Raw genomic sequence first — 18,101 nt, forward strand, 5'->3', positions numbered from 1 at the left:
AGCCATAGTGATGGTGGTGGTGGTGATGGTAGTTGTGGTGATGGTGGTAGCTATGATGATGGTGGTAGTAGCTGTCCTCCTAATGATGATGATGGAGGCAGCTGTGGTGATAATGTTAATGGATGCTGTCATGATGGTGGTTGTTGTTGTGGTGGTGGTCGTGGCTGTAGTGATAGCTGTTAAAACGGCTGTCATTTGAACAAGTACTTTTGCTTCAATTCAAAACCTCATTATTTAACTAGTACATGGAACCCAACCTATTCATACACTGATGACTCCACCCTTCACCATTCCATTTGCTTCCTGCAGCGTCCATCTCTGCAGTTTTTTAATCAAACACGGGATGAAGCAACGGCACACCTAATGTTTGACTTACCTCATATTTCTCTTTGGGGGAAAAGTAATCTTTTTTTTTATGCATCAAAAACTCAGTTATTACATTTTATGACCCGTCAAAATCTACTTCAGGAGATTTCTCTAATATTTCTTTAACAATATCCAACTCGATCCAGCATGATCTTAAAACGTATCGTACTTGGAGTTTCATTCCCTTGGGATTTATCTTCAGAAAACTATATTACTTTTCATAAAATCTGCTTCCAAGACATGATATGTGCTAAACCGACTCCTGCCTTCTTTACCCCTCCACAGTTGTTGACTTCTTACACCGTTTTTATTTTCACCTGCCTACTGTACAAATCTCATGTGTGCTGAGACTCCCCACATGCAGGTCAACAACAGTGACGTCTAAGGTTTCATTAATTCATCACCTCTCCTCATCTTACTACATCCCTTCAACCTCTGCGTGTTCGCCGCACTGTTGCATCTGTATCTCTTTTCTATCGCTACTTCAATTATCACTGCTCCTCTGAACTATCTGCTTGCATCCCTCCACCCCTACGGTTGGCACGTAGCACCGACTAGCAGCAAACTCTCAACGTTTTTCTGTCTTACTCTTTTATGGAAGATTTAACTGTTACTCCCCTTCATTCATGTATGCAACAGATCAGCTTTGGAACTGTCTTCCTTTGCCTATATTTCCTACTTCCTATGACCTTCAGTCTTTTTAACGCTGTGTGTCCAGGCATCTAGAAATGAACGAATCTTGAATCTTGCTCCCTATTATATTGTTTTTATATTTTCTTGGAGGGAGCAATCTTGAGGGGTTCTTGTGTTTGGTTCCTTTTGTCCTTGGATTTGTGGAAAACACAACACTGTCATGACACCTGTCATTGCTCGCGTGGTGTCGCACTCCCTCGGTAAGCCCCTGAATGGCTGGCTGTATGCCTTGCATCCGGATAGCGACGGTACACAAACTATCTGAAAGGAAAAAAAATGATGATATGATTCATACATGATTCACGTTACAGTTCCAACGATTCGGCTCAGCAGCGATTCTTCATATAAAACTGAAAACCATTTATCTACTCATCAGTACCAATAGATCAAAAGTAGATGCGGCAACGGGTGCAGAATGATCCTGAAGATTTCATATTCTCTTTCGGAAGACAGACAACTTACATTTTTGTCCAGGTCCCACCAGTGCGTATGGTTATTTCAATCTTCATATTGCACTGGAAGAATGTGTATGAGTAGCCTACCTAACAACCATATATAATGCAAACTGGAGCCTAAATATTTAGTATACTTTCGCAGATACCCATGTCTCGTACTCTCTCTCTCTCTCTCTCTCTCTCTCTCTCTCTCTCTCTCTCTCTCGTCCTTCTCCCATCACTTCACACACATTCCGTACACTCTCCTAGCTAGCCCCTCATTCTCCGTTCTCTTGGCATGGCCAGCCAATCTCAAAAAGGCTTTCTCCTAATGTTATCCAGCATTTTCTGTGTCAACATCACAGCGCAACATCACTTCCTTATTAGTCTGTCTGGGTCTCCTGTCAGGCGACATGCTCTTCCTCACGTAACTCATATCCGGTGCCTTCTCTGATTAAGATTTCTTACCTTCAACCAAAATCAAAGCTTAACATCCATACGACATAGTCTGGATCACAGTACCGTTAGGCAGTTAAACTTCTTTACTTCTGTGGTAACTTCATTAATTATACTAATTCTAATCTATGTGAAACAGCAACCTTTCCTTTTCCTACTGGAAGGCTTTCATAGACTTCATCATCTAAACTTTTGGTGTTTATTCATCAAGCTACCTGGTAACACCCCTGGTAACTACATTTACTAAAAGTCAAAGTCTGTAATCAAATATTTGTGAATCATAGAGCCATGAAGCCTCTAAAGGAAACGGACAGTTACTGAGACCTATATATTACGTCTACGTTGTTGTCCCTGAACCAGAGATATACTGTCCAGCTGAGAACAGCATAGTTTGTGGCTCTGTATGTATTGTCATAAGTTAAACATACGCCTTAACCATTTTTCAGTAATGGTTCCTTAAGAATAATGGTTATAATATCTTACTAGTTATTACGTTTCCTTTCTCTCTCTTTCTCAGAAGGTAGCCGTTTACAGTTCGCCTTACGAAAGTGTAGTCAAAGACTTTTCTGCTCTCATCAGCATCTCTCCCTTACTGATTCCCCGATTCCATTCATCCTTGCCGTCTCTTTACTTATCGCCATTTATGTGGCCATTGCTCTCTGCTGAACTGTCTGCTTGCATCCTTCCTCCTTCTCAACACATCATTACCGTGTTATTCCACCAACACGCAATCACTTCCATGATTCCCTTGTCATTGCCATCATCACCTCTTCCAGCACTGTATTTATCATCCTTCCTCACTCTGTTATCTCACAGCCATCCTCAAAAACTATTACTCATTCCCCTTCAAAGTACTATCACCCTGCCACCTCACAAAACAACATACTATCCCTTTTACACCATTCCATAACCCTATTAGGTCACCATCACAACGCCAACTCACCATAACCCCAGCAATACCATGCCATCTCTTTTATCTTCCCGTGGATATTCTCAACCTGATATCCTAGTCAGTAGCAAGCTTCCCATGTAGACTTGTCACCCATCCTCCCAGCATCACACTGTCATATTACCATTGCCCTTTTACGCTTTTCATATCAGTCCACATTCGTTCTGTTATCCTCGTTCTGTTATCCTTTCGTTCTGTTATCCTTTCATCACTCTGTCATCCAGAGATCATCCTGTCAACCTACACTCACCATGTTGCGATACAATCAACCTGATGCTATAGTATCACCCATTTACCCTACCTATTTTGCTACATCAGCCTACTATTCCTCATATCACCCCACCATCGTAGGCCTACTGCCACCTCCACAACACCCTGGCACTCCACGACTCACACATTACTATAACATCTCTGTAACCAGCCATTATGTTTGTTACCTTCATCACACTCAGCCATCCCTCATCACCGTTTCATACTCTCAAAACTTACCACACTCACTCTGTATCTTCATCGTCATCAATGTCACCCTCAACTTTATCCCACAATCGACCCAGTTGTCACCATCGCATCACAAGACCATACAACAATTCCTAGTATGAGGTGGAGGGGGAGAGGAGAGGGATGCCAAGGATGAGGTGAGGGGGGAGAGGGAGGCCAAGGATGAGGTGGAGGGGGAGAGAGAGGGGGAAGCCAAGCATGCGGTGGAGGTGAGAGAGAGGGGGAAGCTACATGCGGTGGAGAGGAGAGGCAGGGGGAGGCCAAGTATAAGGAGAAGAGGGGGTGAGAGGGGAGGGGGAGGCCAAGTATGAGGTGGAGGGATGGAGTTTAGAGGCTTTTTGAGAGAGCGGGGTGTGAGCTAGGGGATGGGCAGTGAAATCCGTGTGGGACAGGGCGGCATGGAGGCGATTTGTTTGTGGCCACAACAATTGATAGAGAGATAGATACAGACCTATTATCGCAATGTCTCCATTTAATGCCACCATCGCCGTGCCATTTTCATCAACACAACACCATCACCTTAGCATCCAAGCATCACCAAGCAACCTCATTAATCCTCCAACATAGCCCTGCCACTTCACCACATTACTCTCCCACCTTATTACCTCCTCCCACCTCACAATCACCAAATCTTGATACCTTAACAAACGCATCCACATCATGTCACGCTGACACGTATGTACTCTTTATGGTACGGTGCTCATGACTCTCTTTTGTTACTCCATTCCTTAAGTTGCTCATTATACTTTGTCTGCATATGCAAAATATAAAACCACTCGCGTATCCTAAAAAAGTACTTAGAAGGATATTTATATTCTGTTATTTGCTTTTTGCCTCATCAAAAGAACTTTCTTGAAGTGAATGAAACGAAAAAATGCAATGAAGAACGAACCAAAGCCTTAGAGCCCGCAAGATTGTTTCCCAAGCGAATAATTTATATATATATATATATATATATATATATATATATATATATATATATATATATATATATATTTATATATTTATATATATATATATATATATATATATATATATATATATACATATACATACCGGTATATATATACTAATATACAGTATAATGTATTAAAAACATACAATATGTGTATATTATTGGTATATATTATAAAAATACAATATATATATATATATATATATATATATATATATATATATATATATATATATATATGAGGCCCCGTGTATTATGAGTTTGTACTCAAGCGCCATTCAAGCCAATCATGCGTTTTCATGTTATATCACTATTCCCTTCTTTTATATCCCGGGCATGTTGCTTGGTATAATTTTCGAACTAGACATAGGGTTGAAAGGCCTCCAATACACAACAACACTGAAATCGATTTGTGAAGTGAGGGTGGGTGACACCGTCAGCGCTGGCAAGTTTGTACTAAGCGATTACCTGACGCAGTGAGTCACTCGCCAGTCCACTTGCTATATACATTATTAGCTATTGTTAAAGGCATCTAGCAATCGTTGTGAATATAATTATTACTTTACGTACCAGATTATTAAGTAAATTTTGTCAATGCTCTGACATGTTAAATAAGGTCAATATTGTTTCTCATTAACTCATAAACTCTTGTGGCTACGTGCTATTTTCAGCTGCCTCCAGAGCATGCTATTAATGGTACTCGCGAAGGTCCTGTTTTGTCTCGCAGCCATTCTCGTCGGACAAATGCTACTCCAAGTGACTTTTCTCTGCTTTTTAATCTGTGAACAATATTATGCTATAATTCTGATGGTCTTTATGTCCATGAACAACTGTGGATCTGAATGGTTTTGTGATCATGAACTTTGAGTGAAAATTTACGCACTTGGAAATAACAGGTGTCTCCCTATTGCACTAATTGGTTTATCCGAAATCTGTTTATGATCATTCATAATCTGCATCCTTTCCTTTTTACTATGTTTTTTAATGGAGTCTCTAGTATTATTAATATACACATTAATACTTCGTTGAAGTTGTATAATAAAAATCGCCGATTATCGGCATTTCGAAAAAAATATGATATTTTCGTATATTTGCGTATATTATTTTCAGTGACTAACAATATGGGCATATTCGGCATACTTTACCCTTCATTTTGGTCCTTGAATGAAGTCTCTAGCTTTAAAAACAACGGAGTTATGATCGTTTCAATATTCGCAAACTTTAAACGCGATTTCTGATTTAAAAAAAAAAAAACGTCGCTTGGTACAAACTCGCACGCACGGCCTCATATATATACGTACACAGGGGCAAAAGTGGTACCTGGCACATCCGCAGGTAGTGAATAGGGCAAGGCCTTGCAGACATACGAGGACCTCCTTTAGATCATTTACATAGGGCTCCATCGAATATAGTGAATAAGGTGGCACAAAAATTACATCTCATTAGAACCTATATGGCAGGGAGGTGAGGTTAGTTGTCACAATCCCCCCAGCCTAACACGAATTCCACTCTTAATGATTATACGGGCGCTCTTGTTGGATCATCGTCTACTATAGGTCCAACCGCACTGCCTCCTGTGATTATGGGCAGAGTGCCACCGAAAGTGAGTAGGCACTGTTTCGGCAAATCAGAGACCGGGACAAACTGACATCCATGAAGCTCTGCGCATACAATGTAAGATGCCTCTCAGAAGATTAATAGAACTGAACCCAAGAAGTATTAAAAAATGACCCTCCAGCTAATGAAAGAAGAAAGATGAAAGGAAAACAAAGAAACAAGAAAAAGGAAGAGCAGAATTAATAAACTAACAAGAGGCAGACACAAAGAAAGAAAGAAAATGAAAGAGAGAATTGCAAACATCGATCAGATCAAACAAACCCTTAAAATATGAAAAAGTCTGTGACAGGTCCGAAGTAAAATGGCACTAGGAAAGCAACAAAGTATAATCACTGCAAAACTAAGACGATGAAGCCATTAAGTGCAGAGATAGGATGACGAAGAGAGTTGAAGAATTTTACAAAGAAGTGTATCCATCAAAGAGAATAGTACCAATAGCTAACTTTTCAGTTGTAACTGGAATACCTGAGGTAAATCGAGACGAAGTAAACAATTCTGTTTAAAGTGTGAAAAGAGGGAAAGACGCAGAAGATGGAAAAGTAGCAGATTTACTGTTGGATGCAGGAGTAGAAGTACAAAACAGGCTCGCCCACTTACTTACTCAGTGTATAGAGACGTACAAAAATTCCCAAAGCATGGTCTAATGGAGCACTTATTTTGCTTTACAAAAAAGATGACTGTAATGATCTTAAGAAAGCATATAAAAAGGAGAGAGAGATTAGAAAAAAAAATAAAAAAAGAGAGAAACAGCGATCAGATCAAACCATGGACTCATTAGTGTATTATGTTACATACAAACGCTTCACTAAAGTCCTTACGAATAAAATAAGAAAATTGGAAGAAAACCAACCTCGTGAACAGGCTGGATTCCGAAGCGGGTACTCGACTCCTGATTATACACACAATGAATCAACTATATTGAGAAAACTATCTATCTTTCTATCTATTGCCACACACCTTAATCCTGTAAGGGGTGACCCCAAACAAATCGCATCCATGTCGCCATTTGCCGTGCCATTTCACCGCCCTGCTCCCAGCTCTCACCCTCCTCTCTCATATACCTCTCCACTTCATCCCTGCATTTCATCTATCCTTCACCTCCCCCCCTCTCCACCTCACTCACATACACTCTCCTCGTCAGTTTCTCGTTCTCCATCCTCTCTACATGGCCAAACCACCTCAGTGTGTTTCTCCTAACGCTTTCTATATCATCATATCCACACCACAAATCTCCTTCGCTTCCTCAATTGCCAGTCTGTCTCTCCACGTGATTCCACATGCTCCTCTCAAATAACTCATTTCTACTGCTCTCACTCTTAACTTGTGTCCATCCAACAAGGTAAAAGATTCACATCCATACGTTAGAATTGATATCACAGTAGTCATTTCTTCCCTATTTCTTATCACTACTTTCAAAGAACCAGTAACCTTTCTTCCTTGTTGTACCCTGTCAAGGGAAGTGAGGAAACTACAGAATATAATAAACCACTGTGCTTAAGTTCTGTTAATTATGTAAAGGCTTTCGACTTAGTGGCGAATATGGCAATTATAAATTCATTGCGGGAACAAAAGAGTAAATAAGAACATTTTATAACTGCTCGAAAACATATATAAAGTAGGAACTGCTAAAATTAAATTACCGAAAAACTCGGGAATTATTATGACTGGGAAGTGCGTGTGACAGTGAGATACAGTTTCACCAAAATTATTCACAGGATGCCTAGAAAGTATTTTCAGAAAGCTAGAATGGGAAAACATAGAATTAAACATACTCGTGGATGGAGAAAACCTAAATCATTTAAGATTTGTAGATGATATTATCCTAATCTCAGAACTAGCAGAGACCTTGCAAGAAATTTTAATGACCGTAATAGACAACGTCTCAAACAAGGGCAAAAAATTAACTGGAGGAAGACAAAAGAAATGTTTGATTCAAATACATCAAAGACCGTCATCAGAATAAGCGAAGAATTCCGTAGGGAAGTGGTGGAGTACAATTAGCTGCTTGGGAATAACACTAACTCTAGCGGATGGCGATGATACCGAAATAAAAGATGCATTGCAGTGGAAGGGAAAGCTTTGGATGAACACAGAAACATTAAGAAAAGTAGCTTATCAATATACATGAAATGAAATTTATAAAACTAGTGTATAATCCCAGATATGACGTACGGTTCCGAGACCTGGAAACTGACACAATCGACGGAAAATCAACTAATCCGTTCTCAAAGGGCAATGGAAAGATCAGTGTTGGGAAAATTTTTACGAGACAGGCAACGATCAACTTGGGTGAGGTAGCAGACGAAAGGCAATGACACAGAAGTTGTAAAAGTACAGAAATGGAGCTATGCATTCCATGTAGCAAGAATAAGGGATAACCGGTGGAGCAACAGGATGACTGACTGGACAACAGATTATAAGAGTGGCAGAAAAATGACAGACAGGAGCGGAGAGATGAGATGGATAAGTTTGCAGGCAAAACGTGGCAGAGATTGACTCAGTCAAGGAATTCGTGAAAAAAGTTGGAGGAGGTCTTTGTTCAGTAGTGGACTTTTAATGGCTGATGATGATGATGGTGATACACACACACACACACACACACACACACACACACACACACACACACACACACAGATAACGGAGTCAGGTTAAAGATTCGTTCGTTATGAAATGCCTGTACATATTGCCTTTATATTACTGGAGGTAATAGGATGTAAATACAGAAGAAGGGGCAAGTAAGAATACAACAAAATCATTTTACTGAATGAGCTAGTTACTGATAGTACAGCCTTAAACAGTTACAACACTACACCAGATTTACGTTCTTTGTTATTCTCACCTTGTGCAGTATTGAGATTTAAGCCTGAGATGAGAATGATGAGGATGAGGATGTTTTGTCTAAGGAGGCACTGCATTTTTAATTACAGTGTACCCATTCGTCTCCTCTGTCCGAGTGTTCTGTGGAGTGGGCATCCACTGTTTTTTTTTTTTTTTTTTTATAACATGGAAGCAAGATATAACTGGCGTGGAGGGTTCAAAGATCGATATCCCCTCCCTCTCCCACTTGATCTCAATCCCCTCCTCCTTTCCACACTTCAGCCTTTGATAAGGGGTTCATCCTTCAGCTCCCGTCCCCGCCTCTTGTGAACTGTCAGCTCAGCTGAGTCAACTCATGCTCTCAGTTACACTTTCTCCTCTCTTGCGGTAGCACCGGTGTTCCCATTTCAATCCGCAGGTCAGTGTTTCGTTCTGATTGGACTGTGGGATTCACTTTGCTTTAGAATGACTGCGTTGAAAGTACTGTGGATGTACGTGTCATCCTGGCCCTAATACCATAGCCACCTATTGAAAATCTTAATGTGCGTCGTCGTGAGAATCTAATTCCTAGCCTCGTTATTATCTTTCATGGTACGAAGACTTCCGTCTCCCAAATTTAACCGACTAGTCAAAGCTTAGCTGTCACTAAGCTGTGCCTGAGCACGAGGGTTCAGTTAAAGTTATCTATCTATCTATATACCTAGGCTGCTTCCCCCAAGGAAAGGGAGGTAGCCGAGACAGGGCGACACACTCTCCATTTACTCATCCATTTAAACACATTCATTCACATCTTAGCCCCAAAGGGGAGAACGGACAGATCCTCACCGCACCACACCGCACAAGGGTCAACTGCGCAATGCAATCAGTGACATCCGCAGCAGGGCCCGACAGCAGAGCTGGTTTACCCCCTGCCACATCATAACATACCCATCCCCTTACCCGCACCTGACCTGACTAGCTGATCAGACCAAATGCGGGAGAATATCCCTCAGGGCTGCGTCATCACTTATTTATTCACAATTTCTCTCCATTTATTTCTGTCACGCACAGCCACTCTTCCTTGCTCGACAGACATCCCTCTCGCATCCAGCGCTCTCTTCACACTATCCATCCATCCTATTCGTGGTCTTCCTCTCAGCCTTACACCTCTCACATCAGATCTAGTTATCTTTTTCACCAATCGCTCATTATCCATTCTCTCCATATGCCCAAACCATCGCAACACCCTCTGCTCAACTCTACCAGCCATCTCCTGAACAACTCCAGTTCTCCTTCGCACTTCATCATTTCGCACCCGATCCATACGCGTCACTCCACACATACTCCTCAGACACCTCATCTCCATTACATTCAAACTTTTCCTCTCTGCTACACCCATATTCCATGTTTCAGCCCCATATAATGCAGTCGGTACCACAACACCCTCATACAGCCTTCTCTTTACATCCATTCTAAGCGAACGACATTTAAACACTTTTTTCATTCCTCCCAGCACCTTTCCTACTTCATTTATTCTAAACTTCACTTCTGCATCTATTCTTCCATCCACAGCAACATGTGACCCTAGATATTTAAAACAATCTACCTCCTCAAGCAACTCACCATTCAAAACTATATTCATCCCCCTACCATCTATCAACCTCGTACACTTCATCACTTTACTCTTATTCTCATTTACTTTCAAATTCCTCCTTTCACACACCCTTCCAAACTCCTCTACCAACTGCCTCAATCTCTCCTCTGAATCAGTCACCAGTGCAGTATCATCTGCAAACAGCAGCTGCTTCAGATTCCAATCTCCACCATCAACATTTACCAGACTCAGACCACCTAAAACTCTTGGATTCACCTCCCTTACAACACCATCCATGTAAATATTAAACAACCAAGGTGACATCACACATCCCTGTCGCAGCCCCACTCTCACGGGAAACCAATCATTCACAGCATTTCCCACTCTTACACATGCTCTACTATTTACATAAAAACTTTTCACCCCTTTTAGTAACCTACCATCAAGTCCATACAATCTTAAAACAGTCCACAAAGCCTCCCTATCAATTCTATCATACGCTTTCTCTAAATCCATAAATGCCCAAAACACATCCTTGCCTTTCGCTAAATACTTTTCACACACTTGTCTCACAGCAAACACCTGTTAAAGTTAGAAACAAATATTTACAAGGACTGCTTAGTGAGCCCAGCACCCGCTCCCACCAACGCTTAACTTCGCCTTGTGGTTTTGACCTTCGAATGATTGTTCTTATAACATTGTTGTCAGTCCTGTCTGACCTCTAACATTTCCTCCAAGTTTGGGCCAAATCAGTTTGATACTGTAGAATTAGTCCTTATGATCCTTCCCAGTGACCTTGACCTTTGCCTAATTTCTCTCAAAATCGAATCCCTATATGCTACCGTAACCATGTCCCTTCCACAATGTTTGTAAGTCAGATAAACACTTTAAGTTAACCTTGCCATGTGACAGTAGGTCAGCTCTTTACTTGATCTTAAGCCTTCTTCACCAAGTTTTGTTACATCGTCAGTGCTGGTTTAGTTATTCTGTTCACACACAGACTCATAAATGAGCTTTTGACCTAAACTTGAGACCTTGACCTCTGATTCATTGTACTCAAAATATCAAAACACAGCCTATTCATCTCCCACTCGACAAAACTGTTAAAATCTGATTTTTTCATCACACACACACACACACACACACACACACACACACACACACACACCGCACTTTCATACATCACTACCGCGCACGTGATACAGGCGAGGGTGTAAGAATATTATCAGTGCTTACATAGTTCAGCTCCTCGGTTTAAATCAATTTTGTTGTTGGTGGTGGTGACTCTGGTGGTGGTGGTGGTTTTGATGGTGGAGGTGGGGTAATTGCTCATTTGGACTTACGTTCAGTGGACTGCAGGAACTCGGCCCTTTGCAGCCGAACTGTCGCAGACATTTTGTTGAGGGTCTCTTGAAAGGACTTTCTGTATTCTGAATGTGGGGTGGATGGGATATGTGTGTTGCCGTGTGTGGGGCTGCTTTGCAATGAGATAATAGTAGACTGACTGTAAGTTAAAATCTGTGTTGATACTGAAGCTGGCAAAGGTGAGGCATACATTCTGGCCAACTGTACAGTAGTACGGTTTTGATGGCTCTGCCTGACCAGACAGATAGGGGTTACAAAAGAATAGCAGTAATTCTAGAACGGCAGTTTCTGAGGTATAATAGGTGATATTTGACCAGTGGTTTTTGGGAGGCTGTGGTGGCTGTTTTTTTTTTTTATATGTTTATAAAACGTAGTGTGGGACAGAGAAAATGAGATGTATTGAGGCTTTGTGTGTGGTGATGAGATGTCCGGCTTATTTTCATGGTGAGAGTAGTTTAACAAAGTTGCATGTAAGAGATGGATCCTGTGTTGAAGCTCTATGTGTACAGTATGCCTTTCAGTTTTTGAGATGCTCTTCATTAAGAGGACTTTTTTTTTTTAAATAGTGTAACTGATCCCTATTTATGGTCTCTGGCCGTTTTGGTATTTCTAGGGCTTTGTTCTGTGTTTCTTTTAAGTTTACCCATTACTTTATGTTAAAGCGAGGTTCCAACTTGGACTAATGTTGTTCGGCTGAATTGTTTACTTCGTATGAACAGTTTTCAGATATTTCTATGTTTTTCCGATGGTAGTGTCTGTGCTTTCAAGATATGCCTTTCCATTTAAGCATCTTCTGTAGTGGAAAACTTCCAGGCCTCTCCATCTCCTTGCATCCCTTAAACTTGCGCCGGTCCCCGATACCCTTACATCTTCCGTCATCACACTGACCATGAGCAGACTGGAAGGCCACATCACAGCACCAAACCAAATATAATTGTGTTATTCCAACAATGTATAATGCCTGAGATTTTTTTATGCTAGGATATTTTTTTTAGAGACCAATGCTATAAACGCATCGGGTCAGGTGCTAGGAAGAGGATGGGTCCATTATAATGTGGCAGGGGTAAACCAGCTCTGCTGTCGGGCCCTGATGTGGATGTCGCTTCACTGCACTGCACAATTGGCCCTCGCGAGATGTGCTGCGGTGACCAGAGGGCCCTTCTTCCCTTAGGGGCTACTATACGAGTAAATGTGTGTGTGTGTGTGTGTGTGTGTGTGTGTGTGTGTGTGTGTGTGTGTGTGTGTGTGTAATTAAGTGTGTCGTTCTGTCTCAGCTACTCCCCCCATCGAGAGAGAAAAAGTCTAGGTATATAAATATAGATCTTTCGTAATGCTGTATAGTTGTGACGTTACTTACTTTCCAAATAGTAAGCCACTGCTCCTATGAACAATTAAGCAGCAATTTAAATGCCGTGATATTTAGATTATTATCGAACAATAAAGCATGTATGCTTACCCCGTTTTAAATAAAACACGCATATATTATGTATTTTAAAGATCTGGCGAAATTCATTTATTCAAGGAAATGCTTCGGTCCTGCTATCTGACAGATCACCGCATCCTTGCCTAGTGTTTGAAGCTGCGATAAACCTCGCAGCCAGTTATGAGATTGCTGTATTCGGAAAGCTAAAAAAAATAAATAAATAAAAAATACAAAATAAAGATAAAAAGGTAAAGAAAAATATGTACAAGCTTATGGTGACGGTACACAAACTGTAAACTATCTGAATCATAAAGGATTCTGGACAAGAAAATGTACAGGGCCCGTACTTACAAAACACTAAGACTACATCATAAGGCGAAAGTCTGTCCTAAATTCACAGGAGCGAATCATAACTCCTTATGTTCGACCTAAGCTGAGTCATAGCTAAAGATGCCTCCCGTGTTTCGTAGCCTATAGCGCTTAGGACGCGGCTAATGACTCGGTCATAACGTTAACCATGGCCGCCGTTGTTGAGATTTTCCCACCTGACATAAAGTCAGAGTGGGAGCGGGCCTATGGCGTGAGGCCCGCCAGGGAAAACCGCAGGTGGAAAGCAGGGGACTAGCCTTAGCTAGTCTGGAAATTATGATATTTCAATATAGCTCGGACGACGTAGTCAAGGATGGCTACGTCGTCGGCGTGAGTCTGACTCGTGGCAAGCCATGGCCGCCGCACCACAACAACAAATTGACCACTGTCAACCAAGACCTTCTCTTTACAGGAAAGATGTGCTTAATGAGTTAAGTCATGCAGAACTGGTAAAGAGATACCGCTTGGACATAGTCCAGTGCCGATTCAAAAGCAATACTGGGCGAATACCGTCTGGTCTGATCTGTGCAGGCATAATTTTTGTGACAGATTTCGTGCGGGAGACCCTAACAAGGCCAAAGGCAAGAAACAAGGCTCTCACGCCAGAAAAATGCAGCTTTGTAGTAGTGACGACCACTTGTTCGTTTGTCCGTCGTGCAGTTGGAGTTCTCCATGCTGCTGGTGGCGGTGGTGTTGTTTGTTTACAGGATGGTGCGATGACGTCCCATGTCCTCGTCCACAGTAAAACAGACTGGTAAATAAATAATTCATAAAACTTGATATTAATCAGTTGACTTGTCGCCGAAAACATTAAAGAAAAATATCGGAGTTTTATTAGATTCTTTTTAAGTCTTTTTTTTTTTTTTTTTTTTTTGTATTTTCAATTTTCAAAACTCGCAAGTGCTACCCCTTTCTCAGCAGCTTATGATCCTGACTTAACAAAGTCGACTTTGTTATGGTGAATTGCTCCTTAAGTGTCACATTTAAGACTTTCACCTAACTATGACGTAGGTTTTATAAGTATGGCCCCAGATTCCTTAAATCAATCAAACCTTTCAGTTCGATTATGTATCCTTCGTTTTATGAACGGCTTTATTAGACTCAGGGGAGACTTTCCGATTGAGAAAGATTACGTTTAGTCCAAATGCAACCATTTAATTATTAGGGATCCTTCCTCATTTGACTAAGAAAATCTTCTCGTAGGAAGAAGAAAACAAGGAAATACTTCACTGGATTTAAAGGATTCTTAACAGAAACTGTATCAGGGCCTAAAGGAACAGTAACTCAACATACAAGAGGTGATGGTAGAGTACTTGTAGAATCTGCAGAAAGTGTTAACCCTAAGTTTACGATACCTTGTATCACCAGGAAATAGGTAGAGGCCTGGGAAGGACCAGGAAGGGTACAAAATGTCATAGAATTTTAATTTTCAGTGACGGTACACAGATCACCGGATGTTATTAAACTGGATGTCACATATATCTGTTCTTCCTATCTCCAGTCAGTGTTGTCAAACTTGAGAAGAATTTCTTGTAGTAAAAGGGTTTATGAGGGCTCCATCTAACACTTAATCTGAAACTTCTGTTCTAAGCTGAATATAATAATGTCCCCTCACCCGGTCAGTCCCCTCCTACCTAATTTAACCAGCGGCACAGAAAGGGGCAGGAGGGGCGCAGAGGGTATCGAAGACAATGCAACATTTCTTAAGGCCGCGGGTGTGCATATACATTTTGATGTCTGTTACTTCACTGATGCTATGGACAGACGATTTTATTCAGCAGAAACTGGTATTAGTTGTGGTGGTAGGGGTGATGATAACTGCGATGGTGTTGTTGGTGGCGGTGGTAGCTAAGATGGTGGTGGTAGGTGTGATGGTCGTGGTGGTTGTTATTGTGGTCATGGTGACGGTACCTATAATGACGGTGAATGTGGTGGTAGCTGTAATGATGGTGGTGGTGGTGATGGTAGCTCTGGTGATGGTGGTAGCTGTGATGATGATGGTTGTGGTAGCTGTCATGATGATGATGGTTGTGGTAGCTGTCATGATGATGCTGATGGTGGTAGCTGTGGTGATAATGTTGGTGGAAGCTGTCATGGTGGTGGTTGTTGTTGTGGTTGTGGTCGTGGCTGCAGTGATAACTGTTTAGAAACAGCCCTCATTTGAACAAGTACTTTTGCTTCAAAACAAACCTCGAATTTGGACTAGTGATGAGCAGCCCGATTGGGCCGTGAGGCTCTTGTGAAAGCTCTTTCTAATCCCCCGAATTCGAACATCGACTCCTAAGATGATATATTAATCGTCTTGTGGTACTCAGAATAATATTACAGAGCTATGCAAGTTCACATTTGAATAAGTAGAATGTTGTCAAGCGAATAAGCTTGATCATGTTATATTTGCTCTTGAACAATGACAGTAGGTTTACTATTGTCTTAAAAATTTATAAGAAAATGGTTTTAGTGCTCTCTTTAGTGTGTTTTGTCCTTTTTTCTGCAAAATGATGGCAAATTTTGAAGAAAGACTCCCACGAAACACCTGCAACGGATGTGTGTTGTTCCATTGTAGCTTTAATGGTTTAAGTTTTGATGCTTAGTTATATAATTTTTTTTCAATATGATGGCATGTATGGGAAATATCTCTTTGCTAAAAATACATTTCCACATATGTGCGTCGGTCAGTTGTAGCTTTATGAGTTTATGGGATAACAAGTTGTGTTGAGCTCTACCAAACTACTGCATACCTCTCAGATACCTGCTCCATTAACTTATTCAGGCTGTTGGGAACAACAACCCATGTTTATCTTCAGGGTCTTGATGGTGTTGGACAGTGATAACAACACACATTTCAAGTTCTTATGCGTGGTCTCGTTTCTCCCGTGGGTTGTGGTGTCTACTGTAGGTTAAGTTTCTTGCTATGCATACTTTCGTTCTTAGTCTGAGAACCCATGTATAAATACAGAGCAGTGAATCAATATGCAAGCTAAAGTTAATGGTTACATAAAACAACATTTCAGCATAATAATTCTTACCGAACAAAACGTTATGGATATTCTTGGGACCGAAAAGAAATAATTCTTCCCTTGTACTTACTTTCCGGATATATAAATATGAATGTAAAAATAAATAAATATTAATGTATGTGGCCTTTGGTTTCTTCTTCCTAGCATTAAAAAAATACAAACATACATGTACTAGGTGATTTGCTGATCTGACGCACGAGAGTAACATAATTTTTTAAATTAATGTACCGATTTAAGTGAAAATTATTATTATTATTATTTTTTAATCCGTTACATTTCGTCATCAGTTAAAGTAAGATTTGAAAGTTCATTTCTTCAGTATTGAAAATAATTGAACTCGTTGTTCAAAAGTCGCAACTTTTCTGTGCAATTCATTCTATTTGATGAATGCATTTTTCCTGTTTTCTTTTTTTCCTATGTAATGGAGATGAGGTAACAGAGGAGTATGTGTGAAGTGATGCGTATGGATCGAGTGTGAAATGACGAAGTGCGAAGGAGAGCTGGAGTTGTTCGGGAGATGGTTGATCGAGTTGAGCAGAGGGTGTTGCAATGGTTTGAGCATATGAAGAGAATGGATCATGAGCGATTGGTGAAAAAGATAACTAGATCTGATGTGAGAGGTGTGGGACTTAGAGGAAGACCACGAATAGGATGGATGGACAGTGTGAAGAGACCGCTGGATGCGCGAGGGATATCTGTTGAGCAAGGAAGAGTGGCTGTGCGTGACAGAAATGAATGGAGAGAAATTGTGAATGCGTAAATGATGACGCAGCCCTGAGGGGATATTTTCCCGCATTTTGTCTGACCAGCTGATCAGGTCAGGTGCGGGGTAAGGGGATGGGTCTATTATGATGTGGCAGGGGTAAACCAGCCCTGCTGTCGGGCCCTGCTACGGATGTCACTGATTGCACTGTGCAGTTGACCCTCGTGCGGTATGGTGCGGTGAGGCTCTGTCCCTTCTCCCCTTTGGGGTTAAAATGCGAATGAATGTGTCTGAGTGGATGAGTAAATTGGGAGTGTGTCGTCCTGTCTCGGCTATCTCCCTTTCCTTGGGGAAGCAGCCTAGTTATATAGATAGACCGATAGATAATCAGGTGTTCTATGGTTGATAATAAATAAATTTTTCCTTAAGTTGCCCCAGGTCGAAGGAAAAATTTTAATTCCAATCAGCATTAAAAATACGGGTCCAATAATGGAGCTCGCCATGGTCACTGGATCAGTGCAGTTGACCACATGTCAGCACAGCACTTCTGTAGACCAACATTTCTCTTATGGAAAGGGGATTTAGAACTAAATACAGTATTTGCCTGTTATCAACTGAAATGTGTGGCAAGCGAGCTTCAGTGATGTCGGGTATTATTTCCGAAATTCTGGGGACCCAATGTAGTGAATCATCCTGTATACATATGTGCATATATGTGTAGCCTATATATGTATGTATGTACTTTATGTATGTATGTACGTACACATGTACTGTATATATATATATATATATATATATATAAGAGAGAGAGAGAGAGAGAGATAGGGTAATTCCAGGAAACATGGACCACCTATTTTTCAAATAGC

This window comes from Coenobita brevimanus, chromosome 102, assembly GCF_032717465.1.
Source record: "Coenobita brevimanus isolate Jiangsu-jjx chromosome 102, ASM3271746v2, whole genome shotgun sequence".
Classification (NCBI taxonomy): Eukaryota; Metazoa; Arthropoda; class Malacostraca; order Decapoda; family Coenobitidae; genus Coenobita; species Coenobita brevimanus.